This window comes from Rhipicephalus sanguineus, chromosome 11 (assembly GCF_013339695.2).
Source record: "Rhipicephalus sanguineus isolate Rsan-2018 chromosome 11, BIME_Rsan_1.4, whole genome shotgun sequence".
NCBI classification, from domain to species: domain Eukaryota; kingdom Metazoa; phylum Arthropoda; class Arachnida; order Ixodida; family Ixodidae; genus Rhipicephalus; species Rhipicephalus sanguineus.
The window spans coordinates 127,073,427-127,095,631 of NC_051186.1; the positions used below are offsets into that span (position 1 = coordinate 127,073,427).

At 56.5% G+C, this 22,205-nt stretch overlaps 1 protein-coding gene, 1 non-coding gene and 1 pseudogene across 2 annotated transcripts in view; 2 read left to right on the top strand and 1 right to left on the bottom strand.

The window, feature by feature from the left end:
* Positions 1-22,205, top strand: part of LOC125756281 (uncharacterized) — a 206,606-nt gene that overhangs the window by 178,374 nt on the left and 6,027 nt on the right. The gene's annotated exons all lie outside the window — the stretch shown is intronic.
* LOC119375721 (U2 spliceosomal RNA) lies at positions 1,750-1,907 on the bottom strand (annotated as a pseudogene).
* On the top strand, positions 12,680-12,861 carry LOC119375699 (U2 spliceosomal RNA). Its single transcript, XR_005180443.1, has one exon. It is a non-coding gene; the product is annotated as a U2 spliceosomal RNA (small nuclear RNA).

Sequence of the window (22,205 nt, forward strand, 5' to 3'; positions counted from 1 at the left end):
CTGCAGCCTGCGAGCAATTCCTCAGGCAAGGAAAGACCTGTGGCGAGGCCGACCCGTGAAGCCGTGCGTCCTGTCACCAGCGTGTTTTGTGCTGCTGGTGAACGGGGGTGATGTGGTGCGCAGTAATGGAACGTGGTGTGCCGTGCTCACGGGAATCGTTTAAATTTCAGAGGTGTGCACGGCACTTCGCGAAACACCACCACAGCCAATTCGTTCACGAGTGGGTCGGAAGCTCCTCTTACGGCATTTCACGGTGCGAAGTGAACGTGTACACACTGCCTAGGTCGCAAGCGACGCCTCCGAGCTTGAACTGTCCGCGATGTCGAAGTTTTGCTGATTGCGAGGGGTAGGATTGCTATGGTGGCGTGTACGAGCCGCCGGCACGGCGCCCTCGCGTCCGAGCGAGGCATGAGGCCACACAAGGACAGCACATCACAACGCACAGGGACAGCACATCAAAACTGGAGGCACACCATAACAGGAGGCACACCATCACACAGCACATACACGAGAACGAACACGGCACTCGAAATCACGGTGCGGGAGGACGACCAGGAGGAATGTGCTCGTGGTACACGCCGCGTGACGCCGCGATGGTGTCGCTCATGCATAATTTCTTGAGGAACCGCAGGTGTGGTCGCGAGCAGAACCGCCGCAGGACGGAGTCGTTAGCAGGGTCCCAAGATCCGAGGGCGCCAACGATGACGGCGTGGACAGAGACCCGCTGATAACGGCGTCGGAGATAGGCGGCGACAGGCTCGTACTTGGCGAGCTTCTCATTGCGTGCGTTTGCGAAGGCGTCCGGCGTGTTATCAAAGGGGCAGGCTACGTCAATCACCAGCGCCTCCTCGCCAGACGCCAGGACCAAGTCCGGGCGGAGAGGTGTTATGCCGACGGGTCGGTTCTCGAAAGCGACGGTGAACGATGACGTAGCAGCTGCGCGGAGTCGTGACACTATGGCATAATGGCGCGCCGTGTAGGCAGCGCTCCGTGCCATACAATGACACAACACGTGTGGCAGGGTCTCACGGGCGTATCCACACGTCCGGCAACGCTGGTCCCGGTCGGCCGGTCCCCACATGCGAGCCCCGTTGAGCGGGAGGAGGTTGAGCCTCGCACGGTGGATGAAACGCCAATCGGAGAACTGCGTGAAGGCGCCGGTCCGGAGGAAGTGTGAACTCGCTCGGTCAGCAGCGACACAGGCCATGACCTTGCCTTGGTTGGCCTGGTCGCGGAGGGCGAGGTCCCGATCCGCGGCGATGACCTCGCGGATCGAGCGCATGACACGGCAGCGGTGGGGTGGCGTGATGGTCTTGTCGCCACACGTGAGACGGACCTCTGCCGGATCCAGGGACCACGATGCGTGGAGGCGGCGGGATGCCTTGCGCGCCTCCGTCCACACGGAACGGAGCTGGCTGGCAGGTGCCCGGAAAGCGCCCTCAATGTCCCCAGAAAGGTAGGCCTCGACCTCCATTGTGCGCAACATCTTCAAAGCTTTTCAAAAGCCGAGAGTGCCAAAATTGTTCTCCTCTCGTGTCAGCTCCCTCCCTCTTGCAAAATACACTAACGAAATAACTTTCGCACCAACAAGGAGCTGCACGAAGAGCGAACATTCACCGCGCGCACGCAAAAACCGCGTCAGCCGGGGCGGGCGAGCGGGTGAACACCAGCGTGCGGAAACAGCGTGCGGAAAGGCATGCATTTCACGATTAGTACAATCACACTTCCATAGACTGCAATTTTCTCACCCCCGAAGGGGTTAGAAAATACCGGCCCAACCCGTGGCGGAGGTGAAGCAAGCTTCAAGCACTCCGCCCCATTACAAAAATAAGGGTCCAAATAGGACCCGTATCAGATATTAAGCTGATAAGAACACAGGCTTTATTTGTGACAATGTTTCGGGCAATGCATGAAGGGCATTGTATCCTGTCAAAGGGAGCTCTTGTGCAGACGAGAAAGCGAGGTGTCAAAGCAAGTCCCCACAATAGGCAGGAGCCGTAGACGAAGAGCCAGGTGGTGCAAGGCAACAGACTGTAGGTGGTACGAACACAGGGGGAGGCACGGACGACACTGCACAGCACTTCACTTCACCGGCACAGATGGTACAAGACATCACGGACGCCCGGCCCGCACGTGCACGTGGTACACCACGCGGGAAGCCGCAATGACCTCACTTACGCAAAGCTTCTTGAGGAGGCGAGCGTAAGGGCGAGAACAGATGCGCCGGAGCACACGGTCGTTCTCGTGGTCCCAGGAGCCGAGGGCTCCCACGATGACGGCTGCCACCGTGACACGTTGGTATCGGCGCCGGAGGTATACGGCGACGGGCTCATACGTGGCGGTCTTGTCGTTGCGAATGTTGGCAAAAGCGGCTGGCGTATTCTCAAATGGGCACGCCACGTCGATGATAAGCGCCTCCTCGCCGCGTACCAGCACGAGATCAGGCCGCAAGCCCGTGTTGCCGACAGGGCGGTTCTCAAAGGCCACCGAGTCGTTGGAGGCTGCTGCGGTACGAAGGCGGGCGACCACTGCGTTGTGCCGTGCCGTGTACATGGCGCTCCTTGCCATGCAGTGACAGAGCACATGCGGCAGGGTCTCCCGCTGGTAGCCGCATGTGCGACATCGTTGGTCCCGGTCCTGAGGCCCCCATATGGCGGCGCCGTTGAGGGGCAGGAGATTAAGGCGGGCGCGATGAATGAAGCGCCAGTCGGCGAAGTGGGTAAATGCGCCAGTCCGCATAAAATGCGAGCTGGCACGGTCCGCCGACCTGCAGGCCATCACCTTCCCCTGGTTGGCTTGCTCATGGAGGGCACGGTCACGTTCGGTGGCGAGTAGGGCCCGGATAGACCGCATGACGCGGCAGCGATGAATGGGCGTCAAGGTGACGTCGCCGCACGTAATGCGGACGTTGTCGGGCTTCAAGGTCCAGGCGACTCGAAGGCGGCGAGACGCCTTGCGCGCCTCCGTCCAGACTGAACGGAGCTGTTTGCCGGGGCCCGGTAGATGTCCTCGATCGACCCCGACAGGTAAGCTTCGAGCTCGGTGCGGGTTGTTTCCCAGCCGAGCCTTGCCGAGGCCACCGAGTAGGCATCCGAGAGCGCCATGTCCCGTAGCTCCCTGTCCGTCGTGGTAAGGAGCTTAAATGCCGAGTCAATGCGGCAGATGTCGCTTATCTCAGCTGCCACAGGTAGACCGGCAGCTCCGGCGGCGGCGCTTCCGTAGACGTAGTGGTTTGACGCGTTCTCCGGTAGGTATAGGGTACGTTTGACTGGGGGCCGGACGGCGTCGTCAAGGCGGCGCCAGTCGGTCTTCGTCAAGACACCGCAGCGCATGGCAAAGTTCAATGCCAGGTAGATGAAGGTCCGGACGGCATCGAGGCGCTGCCACGGGGCCAGCATGGATGACAGGATGGCCCGTGCCTGGGAAATCATGTCGTCGATGATGTTGCCGGTTGTGGTAACAGGACGAAATCCAACCTGGCGGCCGAGGAAGCGCTGGGGCTGGTAGTCCCTGAGCGCTGCGATGGGCGTGCCAGACACGGTGAACGTCGTGGGCCGCATGCCGACCGGTGTCCGACCGCTTAGGTGAAGGGACGAACACTTGGCCGAGTTTAAGGACAGGCCGAGGGAGGTGGCAAGCGTCTCGACTCTGTCGATGCGGCGCTGTAGCAGGTCAGGGTTGGGCGCGAGGGGGGTCAAGTCATCCGCATACGCCAAGATGTTGTGGGCGTCGTCCTCGCCTTGGACGTCGCGGATGATTGGGTCCATGACCAAGTTGAAAAGGAGGCCGTTGAGTGGGCATCCCTGGCGTAGACCGGCCAGTATGGGCACCGGCTCGGTGTCCTCCTCAGCAGCAGCGATGACCGTGTTGTTACCACGGTAAAGGTCAGCAATCAACTCGGTAAAGACGTCTCCGGCACCGGAACCTCTGAGGGCGTCCAGGAGGGCCTGGTGGGGTACCGACCCGTAGGCATTTGTGAAGTCAAGTGGTGCCGCACAGAGGTCGGTGCCACCGGAACGCGCAGCGTCTAACCGATGTTGGAGGATGTAGTTGAGTTCGAATACTCCGTCGGCTGGTAAAAAGCCCTTTTGACATCGGCAGAGGACCGAGTGTTGTACGATCCATGCCTGGAGACGGGCGGCGAGGCATTTAGCGTAGAGTTTCGCCGCCGTGCTTCCCAAGGCAATCGGTCGCCAGGGAACGTCCGGGTCACCCTTCTTGTAGATCAAGATCGTCCGGGAGGTCCGCCATGCCTCTGGAGTCCGCCGATGGTGAACGCAGGCGTTAAACAACGCCGCGAGGAAGCGTCCCTCCGGGTCCACGGACTTCCAATGGTTGTACGTGAGGCGGGTCCCAGGAGAGAGCGGTGGGAGATGTTTATGCGTTTATGGTGCTGCGGCATCCACAATTTTTAACGTTTTCTCGCCCATTTGGCTAAGATAGGCTATGAAAAAAGCAGCTTTCACGGACATTGGAGGTCCCACCAGAGTGCAACGATGTTTATGCGTTTATGGTGCTTCGGCATCCACTATGTTTTCTCAGCCAGTTGGCTAAGATAGGCTACGGCAGAAGCAGCTTTCACCGGCATTGGAGGTCCCACCAGAGAGCATTGGGAGATGTTTCTGCGTTTATGGTGCTGCGGCTTCCACACATTTGTAGCGAAGCCTTTGAGTTGAGTAAGGGGTTGCGCTCTCTATATCCTTCTAGTGGGTCGTCCTCTTGGGCTCTTCCTGCTCGCGCTCTGAGCTCGTGTTCTTGCTTGACTGTCGCCATTGAGCATCGTCGCCGACTGCCGTCTAATAAACACCTCAACAAATTGGTGGAGAGTGCTGTGCTCCCATTCGATGCCCCTGGAGCTACGATCCCGTACCCTACCAACTACCATGCCTCAAGACGCTGCTCAGCAAACGCCTCCTCAAACAACGACCTCCTGCCCCGGTGTCCCCCGCATCCGCGACCCCCCTCGAAGGCCTGGACTCCTCCTGGGCGACCGAAGTCCACATACAGGACCTTGCGGGGGTGGCCAAAGCCCACAAGGGACCGCCTCCGACCTTTGGAAGGTCAAAGCTACTACACTTTGATCTTAGCCAAAGGCCGAGAAGCGAGATGTGAGGGGGTGTAGAATAGCACAACCGGTCGTACTAAACTGGCCTGGAACCAAGGCGGAAAAAAGTCCCGGCAAAGACGTATGCGAGAACACGAGTCAGAGTCCTAGGGAGGCACGTAGTAACATGGAACGCACTGGATGACCACACAACACCGAGCACACATATGCACAGGGGAAAAAAATCACAGGTGCACGTGATCACACTAGGGGAAGCACAGCACATAGAGCCAAGCGACTACTGACGGCCGCCGCGCACGTGGACATGGTAAATGTTCCGCGATGCTGCCAGCATCTCGCTGACACAGATCTTCTTGAACAGCCTCACGTAGGGTCGGGAGCAGAGTTGGCGCAGGACGCGGTCGTTGTCGGGGTCCCAGGCGCCCAACGCACCGACGATGACGGCTGCCACCGAGACCCGGTGGTAGGGTCGGTGGAGGTAGGCGGCGACTGGTTCGTAGCGGGAGACCTTGTCGTTTCTCGTGTTCGTGAACGCCTCGCGTGTGCTTTCAAAGGGACACGCCACGTCCAACACGATGGCTCCTCTCCACGAACGAGGACAAGGTCGGGCAGTAGTCCGGTGTCGCCAACAAGCCGGTTCTCGAAGGCGATGCTGAAGTTCCTCGACGCTGCGGTGCGGATGCGGGAGACCACGGCGTTGTGCCGGGCCGTGTACAAGGCGCTCCGTGCCATACAGTGGCCCAGCACGTGCGGCAGGGTCTCCCGCTGGTAACCGCAGGTCCTGCATCGCTGGTCCCGGTCCGGAGGGCCCCACATGGCGGCGTCGTTCAGAGGAAGAAGATTGAGGCGCGCCCGGTGAACAAATCGCCAGTCCGCGAAGTAAGTGTAGGCCCCACTCCGCATGAAATGGGACCTGGTGCGGTCCGCCGAGACGCACGCCATGACTTTCCCCTGGTTGGGCTGGGCCAGCAGGGCACGGTCGCGGTCCGCCGCGAGGACCTCGCGGATGGACCGCATGACGCGGTTCCGGTGCGTCGACGGGATGGTGATGTCGGCGCATGGACAAAAAGAAACAATCACAGTTGTACATACATATTGCGTAACTCATTCAAAGTCATTAAAGCTACGTCCGTACCATCTCTGTCAAGTTCATTTAGTAATGTAGGTAATGTGTACCTGAGCATTTGCTTTCCATAAGTCGTGCGGCATTTTCGAATTTTCCATATTTCAGGATGGCGTGTGTGGTATGCAGGGTCAATTTCGCCAATGTCTTTAGAAGGGAAATTTTCTTTTTTGTTTCCAACTTGTGTTGCCGAAGTAATCTGAAATTGTAAATGTTTTGTACGCTTACAATTTTAAGTTGTCGAACATGGCCTGTGTGTGACTTAGGTAACGAGCTTTAAAAACTATGCGTATTGCACGCTTTTGAAGTAAGAGAAGTTTTCTTTATATTTTCTTTTGTTGTCGTCCCCCAGACCAGTGCACCATAGGTCAGAGTAGAGGAAAATAGAGCATTGTATAAAATATTGTTAATTGAAAGAGGGAGAGTCAAGCAATGTCGACGCATGAGACCAATTACTTTTGACAGCTTTTTCAGCAAGTAATTAATGTGATCAGCCCAGGACAAGTTACTCGAGAAAAATACACCTAGCGTTTTGAAACTATTCTTAACTTCTATTTCAGAATTGTTGAGCACTAATCGGGGGACTGCACAGCATTTGTTTCGCGGGTGAAACAAAACTGCCTTGGTTTTACTGATGTTCAGCTTTAGCTCATTATTACTAGCCCACGAGTGAATGGAATGAAGTGCCTCATTTGCTCGATCCGAGAGACATGCAACATCCGAACCAGCGAAAAAGAGGCTAGTATCATCAGCGTATAGTATATGTTTTGCCTTAAGATAAATATTAACAATGTCGTTAATATAAAGAACAAAGAGAAAAGGACCGAGAATGCTCCCCTGTGGTTCACCCACATTGACTGGTTTAATTGAAGAAGAGTGACCATTAACCATGACAAACTGTTAACGATGTTGTAGATAGGATGAAATAAGCGACAAAGCTTTTCCTCGAATGCCATAGTGCTCCAATTTTTTATTTAGTATGTTGTGGTTAATAAGATCAAATGCTTTCGTGAAATCCAAAAAGATGCCAAGGACCAAGTTCTGACTTTCAAACATTTCAAGAATTATTTCTTTTTGCGTGAGCAATGCCAGCTCAGTAGACTTATCCTTCCGAAAACCGTACTGTGAATCCGTTAAGATGCTGTAAGGGTCAGCGAATGAAATCAATCGTGCTAAAATTATTTTTTCAAAACCTTTTGAAAACACAGGGAGAATGGAGATTGGACGGTAATTTCCAAGGTCATTTTTGTCGCCTTTCTTGTAGATAGCTGTAACTTTAGCACACTGCATCCTACGCGGAAATACTGCTCATGAAATACAACTGTTAATTATATGCGTTAAATATGGCGCAATTAAGTCAATGACAAATTTTACCGGTTTGATCTGAAGTTCCGCATTATCTGTAGCTGTGCTGTTTTTTAAGCTAGTGTAAGTTGCAATAATTTCCGATTCAGATGTTGGCCACAGAAACATTGTGTGCTCACAACGCGGCTGCATGTAGGGGAAGCTGTCACTTCCGGATGATAATGGAATGTTGCGAAGGAAGGAATCATTAAATGCCTTCGCTAATTCTTCACCGGAAATTTCGAGGTTATCTTTTCTAGTAATATGTTTCTAGTAATATGTTCTAGTAATAGTTTTCTAGTAATATGTTCAGTTCCTCTGCCTATTATCGTATTTAGTTTGCGCCACATGTCTCCAGAGCTTTGGCTCGAAGAAATGAGTCGATGATAATAATACCTGTTTTTAGCAGTGCGAAGTTCTTTTCCTATATTTCCTATATTTTTAAAGGCACTAAGCACATCGGGACATCTAGTTTGAATAAAGTTTTTGTACAGCTGGTCTCGTTTCCTTATGAGAAACAAATGTTCACTCGTTATCCATGGTTTACGAGCTTTCTTTGGTCGGTTAAATGTTTTTTGTGGAAAGCATGCATCGTAGATAGACGTAATTTTTTCTAAAAATGTATCATAGGCTATTTCTGGATCGGTTTCGCTAAGAACATCATCCCAACTTTCATGTGAGATAGCCTGACGAAAAGTGGTTAACGTGGAAGCATTGATTAACCTGTAAGAAAACATCACCGCTGATTCAGTGGTGAAAAATTTCAGATGAGACATTAACAGATATAAATATGGGAAGATGATCACTGAGGCAGTAGTTAATGACACCAGAGTTTACACGTGTCTCATCAAAATTGGTAATAAAGACATCAATAAGTGTTTCTGTGGTTCTTGCCAGTCGCGTTGAGAAGTAATTACATTTTGACAGTTGTGTATGTCTAAGAGAGACTCGAAGGTGGCTTTATTAGGGTTATCGGCCATTAAATTAATATTAAAGTCGCCGCCCAAGATTATGTGATACTTGTAATGATTTACAAATTCAAAGAAGGAATCTAAAAAGCTAAAGAAAACAGAAACTTCACCGTGAGGGGGGCGATAGCAGACGCAAAATAAGCTTTTCCGTGATTTGAGAACAAGTGCTTCATAGTTAGCAGTAGAGCAGCAGAAGTCAGAAAGTAATTCGCACTGCATGCTATTTGACACTAAAATAGTTACGCCTCCGCCACGCTTCTCAGGGCGGTTTACAAAATAAGATTTGTGTCCGTGCATTTCAAAGACATCCTCTTCGCAGATAAACCATGTTTCCGTGAACATTACAATATCAAATAAAATTTTAACCTGACTAAAAAAACATTCAATATCCTCGTAATTGTTGCGACCGGATCTCAGATTAAAATGGACACAATTACAGCAGTGCTGAAACTGAGACATTAGGTCATCCACTTGCATCATTTTTACATATTCATGCGCCATCGTAAGCATCACAGGCGACCAAAACACTTTTCATGCAGTATATTCAGCGGACAAAGCATTGCACGTTCCAAACCAGCACAAACCAGCAGGTTCTGGCTTTCACTAGTGCGCATAAAAGAACGCGCCATGACTGCCGATTCACGGCAAAGGCTATCAGTATTTGCTGTACCAAAACGATTGCCAACATTAGATTATCAGTGGCTTCGCAACACGGTAACACTCCCATTTCTTTGAGGGTACCAGATAACAACATCGCAACAAAAAAAACTGTAACCATGTTTGAATGCATCCGCATTACCAGCCGAACCAAAACTACAATTTCATATACTTCACGGAATGTTTTCACAAAAAGTGATAAAAAATAATAAGGGTTCTACGGTTCGCTCGCAGCCGTCGTGTTAGATTTAATTCTGCCCAATTTTTCTCAGCTAAACCTGTTTTAACGCTTTTATTTAAAATGTGCAGCCATAATTCATTTCTCTTGTATTGGACGCCTTCAAACTGCGCTCGGTAAGCAGGATGTTGTGTGCGTCCCCGGTGCCGTGGACTCCACGAATGACCGGATCGACCACCAGGTTGAAAAGAAACCCGCTTAGCGGGCAACCCTGGCGGAGACCGGCGGCGATGGGAACGGGCTCGGACGTCCTTTCGGCGGAGACGAGGACCGTGCGGTTGTCCCGGTACAGGTCCTCGATGAGGGCGGTGAAGGTAGTACCCGCACCGGATCCGCGGAGGGCGTCGAGCAGGGCCCCGTGAGGCACCGATCCGTACGCGTTCGTAAAGTCCAGTAGGGCCGCGCACATATCCGGACCGCCAGAGCGTGCCCCATCGAAGCGGTGTTGGAATAGGTAGTTCACTTCGAAAACACCGTCGTAGGGGAGGAAGGCCTTCTGGCAGTGCGAGAGCACGCGGTGTTCCATGACCCAGGACTGGAGGCGGGCGGCGAGACACTTGGCGTACAGCTTGGAGGCCGTACTGCCAAGTGCGATGTGCCGCCAGTTGCTCGGTACGGCCGGGTCGCCCTTCTTTAGATGAGGACGGTCCTCGAGGTGCGCCAGGAGTCCGGCGTGCGGCGATGGTGTATGCACGCATTGAAGAGCGCCGAGAGAAACCGGGCCTCCGGGTCCACGGACTTCCAGTGGTGGTAAGTAAGGCGGTCCGAACCCGGGGCGGTGTTCTCGGCTTTCCGCAGGCGCGCAAGGACCTCGTCCTCGGAGAAGGGCGAGGTGTCGACGGGAGCGCTGCGCGCGTTCAGGCCAGCGCTTACCTTGGTTGGCTCCTCTAAAATGCGGGCTCGACTCCGAAATTCTCCTGCGCAGCGCCGCGATGAGGGCCAGCGCATCCGCGTCCGCTCCCCCTCTACTTTCCTACGCTGCCTCTCTAACGCGCGCCTCTCTCTCGGCCATTTGGCTAAGATAGGGTACGACAAAAGCAGCTTTCGCGGACATTCGAGGTCCCACCAGAGAGCAGTGGGAGATGTTTCTGCGTTTATGGTGCTGTGGCATCGACAAATGCTATTGTTTTCTCGGCCATTTGGCTACGATAGGCTACGACAAAAGCAGCTCTGGCGGACATTGGAGGTCCCACTGAGAGCCCTGCGTGGTGCCGACGCCCTGCGTGGTGCCGGCGCCGGCGACACATTCACGGCCTTGATACAAGACCTCTACACGGGCAACTCCACTTGCCTCGTCGCGGCGGATGGCACTTCCGAGCCCGTTTCCATCAGGGCTGGCTTCCGCCAGGGTTGTCCGCTGAGCGGGCTATTATTCAACATGGTCGTCGATCCGATCGTCCGCGATGTCCAAGGCGAGGACACCGACCACCACATCCTCGCATACGCGGACGATCTCACACTTCTGGCGACATCCCCCGAAGCCCTGCAGCAGCGCATCGACCGCGTCGAGAGTCTAGCCACGCGACTCGGCCTTACTCTCAACACAGGCAAGTGTGCGTCGCTACACATGAGCGGCTCCACCCCTGCCGGCATGCGGCCAATCCAGGTTTCCGTCTCGGGCGTCACCATCGCCGCCCTTCGCGACCACGCCGCGCAACGGTTCCTGGGCCGTCCAGTGGGCTTCCGACTGGTCACCTCCGACACCGCAGTCATCGACGACGCCATCGCTGAGGCCACGGCCCTCCTCTCGTCGATGCTCGCGCCGTGGCAGCGCCTGGACGCAGTCCGGACATTTGTCTACCCGGCGCTGAACTTCGCGATGAGGTGCGGCGTCCTGACCAAAACCGATTGGCGCCGCCTGGACGACGCCGTTCGTCCCCTGATCAAGAGGGCACTTTACCTGCCGGCGAACGCATCCAACGGATACGTCTAAGGGAGTTCCCGTGCAGGCGCTGCAGCCATTCCTGACGCCGCGGAACTGAGCGACGTGTGCCGCATAGACGACGCGTTCAAGCTCATCACGTCCGCCGACCGCGAGCTCCGGGACATGGCGTTCCGGGATCTCTACTCCATCGCCGAAGCGCGCCTAGGCTGGGACCCCACCCGGGCTGAGGTGGAGGCGTACTTGGCTGGAGCGACCGAGGATGCCTTTCGAGCACCTGCTAGCCAACTCCGGTCCGTTTGGACGGAGGCCCGTAAAGCTTCGCGGCGCCTCCAGGTCGCCTGGTGCCTCGACCCCGAGAACCCGCGCATCACCTGTGGGGACGCCAACATCACCTCCGCCCACCGCAACCGGGTAATGAGATCCATCTGCGAAGTCGTCTCTGCGGATCGGGACCGCGCGTTGCAAGACCAGCCTAACCAGGGGAAGGTGATGGCGTGTGTGGCGGCGGATCCAGCTAGCTCCCACTTCCTCCGTACCGGCGCCTTCACCACCTTTGCGGACTTGCGCTTCATACACCGCGCCAGACTCAACCTGCTACCCCTGAACGGCGCCCGCATGTGGGACTCCGGAGGGCGTGACCAGCGCTGTAGGAATTGCGGCTACAGCCGCGAAACCCTATCGCACGTTTTGTGCCGTTGCCTGCAGAGGAGCACCGCCTACACGGCCCGTCACAACGCGGTCGTCGCCCGCCTTCGAGCTGCTGCCGCGCCTCGGTTCACGGTGGCCTTCGAAAATCGCCCGGTGGGGGACACGGCTCTTCGGCCAGACTTGGTGCTCGTCAGCGGAGAAGAGGCCATCGTCCTCGACGTTGCCTGCCCGTTTGACAACACCCCGGCGGCATTCTCCAACGCCCGCAACGAGAAGCTGGCCAAGTATGAGCCCGTGGCCGCCTACCTCCGCCGGCGATATCAGCGCGTCACCGTCGCCGCCGTCATCGTTGGTGCCCTGGGATCTTGGGATCCTGGCAACGACGCCATCTTGCGGCGGCTATCCTCGCGCTCGTACTCCCGGCTCTTCAAGCGCCTCTGCGTCAACGAAGTCATCGCTGCGTCGAGGGCTATCTACCACGCCCACGTGAGAGGTGGTCGCCCTTAGGCGTCACCCGTGTGCGGTGATTGACCGGTGCTGTGTTCGTGTATTCCCCCGTGCGTCGCCCTGTGTCCACGTGTTCCTTTGTGCGTGAGATCCCCCGTGAGCTGCCCTCTGTGCCGTACCGTGGTGTGTCGTGCTTGTGCAGTGCTACCTGCTCCTCTTGCGCTCTCCACATCCGGGGTCAACGCGGCCCACGTCTCCAGGCCCACCTACTACCAGTAGGCTCCCTGTACTGACCCGGCCGATCTTGTCCGAAACATTCAATAAAAAGCCTCTGTTCTTATCAGCTTAATATCTGATACGGGTCCTATTTGGACCCAAGATATTAAACTTATTTTTGGAATGCGGCGGAGTGCTTGAAGCTTGCTTCACCTCCGCCACGGGTTGGCCCGGTATTGCACTATCTCCGGGATCGGCCCACTCACCCCCTCGGGGGTGAGAATATTGCAGTCTAAAATGAGGTGGAAGTGTGATTGTACTAATCGTGAAATGTATGCCTTGTCTGGGGATGTTTCCGCACGCTGGTCTCCACCCGCTCGGCCGCCCCGGCTGACGCGGTTTTTGCGTGCGCGCGCGGTGAATGTTTCGCTCTTCGTGCAGCTCGTTGTTGGTGCGAAAGCTGTTTCGTTGTTGTATTTTGCAATAGGGAGGGGGATGAGACGAGAGGACAACAATTTTGGCACTCTCGGCTTTTGAAAGGAATCGACGATGTTGTGCACAATGGAGAGAAATAAACGTTTCGATTTTCGATTTTTATTTTGCGTCTGTGTGCGTCCGTCTGGTCAGCGCTCACATTTCAAGCAACACGCATACAGCTGCACACGCAAGGATACCCCTTTCTTTGCCTTGCGCTTGATGAAACCAAAGCAAACGACGGATGAACAAATATATGAAGCCCTGGAACATGTGTTGTCATCACCAGCGCAATGGGCGAGAGCACAAATTGATCAGGTATCGAAACGTGCGGTGGGTGCCAGCAACGAATCGCCCCTGCCGCTGGTGAAATCTGTGGCCCACCGTCGGCGGACACAAGAAAAGCACACGAACACGCGCACCCGGCGCTGCGCTTGATACGAATTCTCGCTCGTCGGGGCACCACTGCACCGGGTGCGTGGTGCGACTTTCGTTGTTTCTCAATTTTGGAGGGAACAGTGCATAAGTAAGACGTGGTAAGAGAGAGACCACGTCTTACTTATACACCATTCCCTCCAAAAATAAGAAACAACGAAAGACGCACCACGTACCCGGTGCAGTGGTGCCCCGACGAGCGAGAATTCGTATCAAGCGCAGCGCCGGGTGCGCGTGTTCGTGTGCTTTTCTTGTGTCCGCCGACGGTGGGCCACAGATTTCACCAGCGGCAGGGGCGATTCGTTGCTGGCACCCACCGCAGCAATGCCCGGCACAAACAGCGAAACAGCGTCAAGAAGAAGATGAAGAAGAAGATGAAGCACAACAAGCTGCACGACCAGGGATTCCATCAGCGGTGCGTAGCTTGTTCGGTAAAAGCATCTGTCAAGTCAGGTAGGTGCAGGCTGCCACACGGTGCCGTTCATTTCATCAACCGCCTCTCGAAGCCTATTCACAATTAACTCACCTGCATTGCACCAGAAGCCCAGGCGATCGCTTATCCACTGATTTCCGCGACCTTTTCCGCGCTGCTTGTGCGGCCTCATGCCTCGCTCGGACGCCGGAGCGCCGTGCCGGCGGCTCGTACACGCCACCATAGCACTCCTACCCCTCGGAATCAGCAAAACTTCGATATCGCGGACATTTCAAGCTCGGAGGCGTCGCTTGCGACTTAGGCAGTGTGTGTACACGTTCACTTCGCACCGTGACATGCCGTAAAAGGAGCTTCACGACCCCACTCGTGAACGAATTCGCTGTGGTGCTCGTGGTTCGCGAAGTGCCGTGCACACCTCTGAAATTTACACGATTCCCGTGAGCACGGCACACCACGTTCCATTACCGCGCAACACGCCACCCCCGTTCACCGGCAGCACAAAACACGCTGGTGACATGACGCACGGCTTCATGGGTCGGCCTCGCCGCAGGTCTTTCCTTGCCTGAGGAACGGCTCGCAGGCTGCGGCGGTGCGGTGTCCGTCACGTCGGAACTGAGAAAGGCGGTTTCAAGGTATGCATGGAGTACGCTGATGCCGTCGGCACGTCCTCTTCGCGGTGCTTGACGTCGACGTTCCGGGGGCGTTGGGCAGCCAGCGTACCCCGGCAGAAGCCATGTTGGATGTGTGACGTAATGGATTTTTTTTTTCGGGGAAAAAAGAAAGGGGGGGGGGGTACTGTTGGTCACATTTTGGTGCCATGGCTGGCCACGAGCATTACAAGTAAAGATGATGTTCGTGAAAAAGAAGCGCTGGCTCGTGTTCTGCGTGTCGTGTGGTATCACGCTGCGACCGGCGTCGTGTGTGACGTCAGCGTGCGAGCGAGAGTACGTCCACTCGCGTTTTTTTTTCGAGGCTTTGCAAAAGCAAGTTGATGGTTTTAGAATTCTTTTATGCAGGCAAGGAATTTTTTTGGCGATTGGAGTAACAGCAATGCAGTGTAGCACGCCAAACCGTGCTCGTTGCACACGGCCACTTTGCAGTGCTCGGACGGGTGAATTGCTTTGCTGTTATTTACCTGGTGGTTTGCCGGACCTGTTAATGTGGTCTGAAATGTTGCACTCCAATTAAGGACAATTAATTCCTTATCGCTTCTCGGCCTTTTGGCTAAGATCAAAGTGTCGAGACAGCTGTTTCTTTCTCTACAAGTCACCAAGCACCTCCCGGGGTCCCGTCACGCCGACGTCGACCCCTGGGTCACCCGTCTGGCAAGAACAGTCGTCGACCCCCCCCCCCTCTTCTGGAGCGCTGCGTCCGCTGCAGCACCTGGGCCCTGGTCTAGGGCCCCAGCCATGTGGACCACCATGCCTGGGGCGAGCGGACCCGGACCACACTGCTGTCCCGGAGCCTCCCGTCGCGTCTCCAACCGCCATATACCAGATCTTGGACCCAGCGCCTGCTGAGCCCGTCAAATAGTGCGCAGAACACCTGCGCTACCAACCATTCACAAGCCACCCCCCCTCTCCCAGCCCGAAGAGTGCACGGCAACGCCCCCATCATGGCCGCCGCGCATACTAACCTCCCGGTGAGGGAAAACATTTTTGTTTTCAATGCCCCGGACGGCGACGTGGCATAGACGACTTAATCGACGCTATCGAGATTAACTGCGGGAGACGATAGCGTGCACTGTCCTGCAACACATGGGCGGTTCTAGGTTTTTAGTGTGCACTCGCAACGCAGCACAAGCAACCAAGCTAATGGTCGCAGAGGGCTTCATGCTTCGTAACGAGAGAGTGGCGGTGGAGGCTGTCGGGCCACCGATAACATTTGTTAACGTGTTCCGGTACCCCGCATACCTTCCCGACGACCCCTTAACAAACGCGCTCGCGCAATTTGGAAAGGTGAAGAGCGTAGCGTTCGCGACCTACAACCGGCAAAACAAACTGAATGGCGTACGCGTCGTGCGCATGGAAATGAGCAAACCGGTGCCCAACTTCACAACTGTTGCGGGGCACCGGGTCATGTTCGAGTACAGGGGCATGAGGCGAGTGTGTGCGCGGTGTAGTGAGGTGGGCCACATGGCCTCTGCTTGCACGACGCCGTATTGTAAGCGCTGTGGCACCTTTGGCCACGATACGGAGGGGTGTGAGGCCGAGTGCAAGAGATGCGGAGGCAAGCACGGTACCCGCGATTGCTTTCGCAAACGTTCCTACGTCGCCGCCGCTCGCGGCCTCCTAACGGCGCATGAAACCGCCAGCAACCAGGACCGAGCTAGCGTACTCAACTTCTCGGATAGTCGCCCCGAGAGGTCGAACCTGCAGGTTTTGCACCCAAGGACGCCTGCTCGGACGCCTTCCAACGCGCCGACACATCGCGACACCACGCACTACGGACGCGAGCGACACCACGAACACCGAGCCCTCGGCCCTGTCAATTCCTGCGGCCCAGCCAATGAACGTGGAAGACACGGGCAGTGCCGACACGCGCGGCGACCTTCGCCCTCGGAAGCGGCACGGAGTCCAGCTCCCCAGACTCGTCGCGGGACTCATGGGTGGTGGTATCGTCGGGGCCCGAAGACCAGGCCTCCCTCCCCAAGGGCGAGGAAACCACCGATAACGAGGGGCACGGCGCCCCCGTGGTGAACGACGTGACATTTCCACCGCTACACGACGGGAACACCCGTCCACCCAGCTTTGACGACATCCCGATAAAGAGCTGCGGCCGCTACATCCCTCCGGTAGACAAGGCACATGACGCCCCGGCTGCACTCCCCGGCCCTAGCCGCCAGTCGCCAACAACTAGCAAAGCAGAGGTCGCACCCGCCCCCGGGAAGACGCAACCGCCTGGGCTAGAACAGAGACACCGTTCCCACTCGCGCCAGCGGTCGGCGGACGGCAAGGAAGACCGGACAGCGGGGAGGGCCGAGAACGCCGAGACCGCCCTGCGCCGCTCAGGCCCTCCCGGAGGAAGTAGCGACAGCGACGCGCCAGCCCGCAACCAGCCGAAGAGGCCGCGGAAGGGCTCTGTCGGCGACGGCGCCCCCCAGCCCTCGGACGAAGTCGCGTAGCGACCAAGATAGGCGGCTATGCGCCCGCCTACGCCACCCCCCCACCCCCCCTTCCCTTTCATAAGACAAGCCTTCTCGAGACGCCCTCGCTATTGGCATGGGAGCTCAACGCATCGTGTGGTTTTCGCTATCACGGGCACGTGCCCGCTCGCACTCTCCTCTGTTGCCGCCTCGGCGGATGACGTCACGTTTGTTTACAGCAGCCGGAGTTCGCTCGCTGATAAGGGGGCAACCGCCGCACGGACGCAGACGGGGCAAGCGCGCTCCACGCACCTACGATGCCTGCGATCTTTGGCGATCGTCCCGATTACCCCCCCCTCCCGTTACCTTCGTTTTGTTTTGATTTGTTTATTCCTTTATTTTCTGTGAACCCAAGTGACCGGGGATGCCTTCGCTTAAGTTTGCCACCTGGAACGTCCGAGGGTTCCGGGACCGTGACAAACAGCGCTTAGTTTTATCTTTTGCCCAGGACCACGCCATAGACCTACTTTTTGTTCAAGAGACCAACTTTCGGTCTCCCCTAGACGTCGCCAATTTCCGGCGCGCCTGCCACGTCGACGGTTTCTTTTCTCTTTCGCCCACTAGGTCTTGTGGCGTCGGTGTTATTTTTGTCTCGGGACGGTATCGCCAGGGATCGCACTGTATTTTCGGAGCTAACGGGCGTACGATCATGCTCGACACCTACGTGGATGGAAGGAGGGTTCGGTTTACGAATGTATACGCCCCAGTGACGCGCGCAGACACCAACTCCTTCTTTAAGGAGGTCCATGCATCCTTGGCCGAACCCCTGCCGCACGTGATCCTCGGTGACTTCAACTGCGTGGTTGACTCGATGAGAGACATCCGGGGCCCGGGCCGAGGGGGGTCTACCTACCATGCCAAAGAGCTGGTGAAGATCCTTCGACACCTGCGGCTCACGGACGCATGGGTTCATCTACACGATGACACTTTCGGCGCAACCCGGTCATCGAGAACCACGGCCAGCAGGATCGACCGTGTCTACATCCCGGACCTCTTCCTTCCCTCCATCGTGGCATGCGAGGTACTCGCCCTGTCGGACGTCTTGGCAAGGAAGACTGACCACGCCCCAGTCCTCACGACGGTGAGAGGAGCACCTGGTCCCCGAGCCGGCGATACCCGCTGGCGATTAGATCCGGCGCTCCTGGCAGACGACACCTGTGTCCCAATCCTGCAGGACCTCATCGCGGGAACGCTGAGGGAAGCCCCCCAAGTCACCCCGGAAGTCTGGGACTACCTGAAAGACACCTGGAGGGGACTCCTGCAACAGGAGGGCAGGAAAAGGAAACGGAGAATTACCAGGGAGATGAATGAGCTCCTGCGCAGGAAAAGAATAATCGAAAGCGCCGACAACCTCACCGCCTGCACAAGGGACTATCTAAGTACCTTAGAGATCCAGCACGGCAGACTCCTCCAGGAGCTGACGCGGAGGCCAAGGAGCACAGTGGAGGGCACAACGGAAGTCGACCTGAGGGAGGTGAACGGAAATGGCTGCTCGAAGATTACAGAGGCCAGGCGCCCCGACGGGACGATCACAGACGACCAGGCAGAAATAGCAGACATCTTCCGGGATCACTTCAGGTCCGCCTTCCAGGAGACCGAACCCAACCAACCCGGCCTACCAAGCCTGGTAGGAGACCTGTGCAAGAACCTCCGGCGCTTGGACGAGGCTGACTTCACGACCTTGTGCGGCGAAGCAACAACCGAAGAACTGCGCTGCGCTGTAGGGAGCATGCCCCCGAACTCCGCTCCAGGAACGGACGGCCTCACAGCCGCGTTCTACGCAACCTTCTTCGAGACCCTGGGGGATCACCTTCTCGCGCTGGTGAACCTGGTACTCACGCAACGCGTGAAGCCGGACTCCTTCAGCGCGGGACGCATCGTCCTGATCCTTAAAGACGGAGCCCCACCATGTGAACCGGAGTCTTGGTGCCCGATTACTCTACTCAATGTAGATTATAAAATCGTGGCGACCATCCTCAACAACCGACTCAAGCTGTTCCTGCCTGACATCGTCGCTCCGCACCAGACATGCGCCGTGCCAAGAAGATCAATGTTTGCGAACCTCACGATGACGAGGGACGCATTCGAATACGCCGCAACAAAGAAGATCAGGGGAGCCTTCCTGTCGCTGGACCAGGCGAAAGCGTTCGACAGGGTGCGGCACGCATACTTGTTCGAAATGCTTCGCCAGTTCGGCCTCCCAACAGATTTTGTCGACACACTCAAGCTGTTGTACAAAGACCTGAGGGGAAGCGTCCTGGTCAACGGGTCCGAGACAGAAGGGTTCCAGTACACACGAGGAATCAGGCAGGGGTGCCCGCTTGGCCCGACCCTCTTCATCCTGTCTTTGGAGCCCCTACTCACGAACCTGGCCAGCGATGCACTCTTCAGAGGTCTTCCTTTGACGGGCTCTGACGAACTTCGAGTGTTGGCCTATGCTGATGACGTTTCCCTATTTGTACGGAACCCGAGGAGCCTGGAGCGCTTCCGGCACATATTCAGCTCTTACGCAGAAGCGTCGGGAGCACAGCTCAACGAAGCGAAAAGTAAGGCTCTCCTGTTCGGCGCCTTCCCCGCGGACGCAATAGGCAACATCAGCATAGTAACCACAGTCAAAGTCCTGGGCGTGTTCTACACATGCGAGGGGGTGGCGGCGCCTACGTGGACGCGCGTCCTGGAAAGAGCCCAACGGTTCACCGAACGAGCAAGCCAGCTCGACCTTACCCTCCATGAGAAGGCACTCGCCGCGAAGACAAGCGTCTGCGCACTAGCCCTCTACATAAGCCGAGTAGCCGTGATGCCCGCGAAAGCAGCGACTCAGCTCAACAAGATAATCACTTCGTTCATGTGGAACGGCAAGCCTCCGCTGCTTCGGCGCAGCCTCCGGCAGATGGCTGTGAGTGAGGGGGGGCTCGGGCTCCCGCACGCGCTCACCCTGAGCAAAATCCTCGCTCTCAAGACGGCGCGCACCCTTTTCCAAGCGAGCGACTACCTCGGGCGGGGCCTGCTCCTATACTGGAGCGGCGCGTCCAACAACTGGTTGGGGGCAAGCAGACAACCCGTCCCACTAGCGGAAACCCCCTCACAGTTTTACAAGGTAGCATCTGCGACTATGCGCATGCTTAGCAAGGAGGCGCCCGGTTGCGATGTAGACGCCGACCCGCCTGCCCGCATCGCGGAAGTCCTCAACCGCGCCCAACTAAGTGAGGAGGAAAAGGCGCAGGCAAAAAATGCTAAACGGGCACTGCCAACATACACCCAAGGCCTGCCGAGAGAGACGCACGACTTCTTGTGGAAGAAGGCATGGAACGTACTGCCAACGCGGCAGCGACTCCACAAGCTCGGCATCGTCCCGAACGCGCGTTGCCCGAACTGTCGCGAAATTGAGACCCAGAGGCACGCCCTGCTGGACTGCACAGCCGCGAAGCCCGTGTGGCGTATCGTTGCGCGCTGCTTCGGGATACGGCCACCCCCCTACCACAAGCGGAACAAAAGCGCCTTTGCCAGGCTGGTTAATGGCGTGCACGCTCCTCGCGATTTGGAAGCGACGCTCACTCGCGGAAGCGCGGCGCTCGCCAGTAAGGGCGACTTTCCCCGTGGTCGCGAACATCCGGTTGTTGGTATGGACTTCTCTGTCCGAAGAACTTGAGGCTAGCGGGGAGGAAAAGTTCCTCCGCCGCTGGCACACTAAGTTTTTCTTTTTGAGGGCAGGGAAGCTCGTCTCCCCGATTACCCCTTACTGACGCCCCCCCCCCCCCATCTTCCCCCCCAAGTTTCGCGCCGCTGTGGGCGGCCCTGACCCTTTCCCCGAATGTGTGCCTAACACATAACCCATACGCGGTACCTTTGGTTTCCCTGACTCGAGAGTTGGGTGCATTTTGTTTGCAAGGCGCGGCCGCGCACAAGAACGCGACGCGAAGCACACGTTGCATAAAGCGGCGCGATGCAACGCGCAGTGCCTAACGGCACGATTAGCAACGAGCCGGTCGCTCGCCGGCTCTCAGTGTACATAGCCCTGTAAATATGTAAATAGGTATATGCTTTTCGATAACTGTATGTCCGAGTGTTTGTATATGTGAGGATGTTTACATTCGGTGTGTATATAAGTCTAGGTACAAGTGTATGTGCATAAGGATGTATATTTATGTATATGTATATATATGTATATATGTGCATGTATGTCTATGCGCGCATGTATTTCACTATAGACCCGTGCAATGTCTGTACATTACGCACCTTTGAGTATACCAAAGGAATTTTCGTGTCCATTCTGTAACGCGGCGAACCGACGGATTGCACGCAAGTGAAATGTGACCAGCCAAACTGTCGGCTGTGTATTGTGTGTATAGCAGTGCTCTGTGGAAAATGAGTTGGAAGTCAAATAAACTTCTCTTTGTGTAGCCGAGTGAGCCCTTTGACCCGTTTTTTTTTAGAGTCGTACCAGGGGTCCCGTCACGCCGACGTGGACTCCCGGGTTTCAAAGAGAAAGAAAAAGAGCCCCGCGTCTCGGTGTTGTTGCCCTCGCGCGCGACACTGAGGCCCCCGGTCTCGGGCCCTCCAGCCCGGAGACCCTCACCCATGCCAGGAGGTGCGAGGACCCCGGATCACGCCTGCCGTCCCGGAGCCCCCCGTCGCGACTCCTGCAGCCCACCTCAACGCAGCGGTTCCTGCTCCGGCTGAGCCGCCTGTCCACCAGAGCGCAGCGCAAGCTGCGCATTACCAGTTCACCAGACACGCCCCCCCGGCCCGGCGAGCGCCCGGCTACGCCCACCGGAATGGCGACAAGCGGCAACCTCCCGGTGAGGGAAAACAGCTTCCTGTTCAGCGCGCCCGAAGGCGACGTCTCAATAGACAACCTAATCGACGCGATTGAGACAACCGCGGCAGAGGACAGTGTCTTTGTATTACAGCACATGGGGGGGTCGCGTTTCCTTGTGTGTACACGCAACGCGAGCCAGGCTACGCGCCTTATGGTGGCGGAGGGGTTCCGCGTTAATAACGAGAAGGTGGCGGTGGAAGCGGTGGGCCCCCCCACCACCTATGTGAACGTGTACAGGTTCCCCGCCTATATACCAGATGAAATCCTTACTAACGCCTTAGCGCAGTATGGTAAGGTGAAGGGCG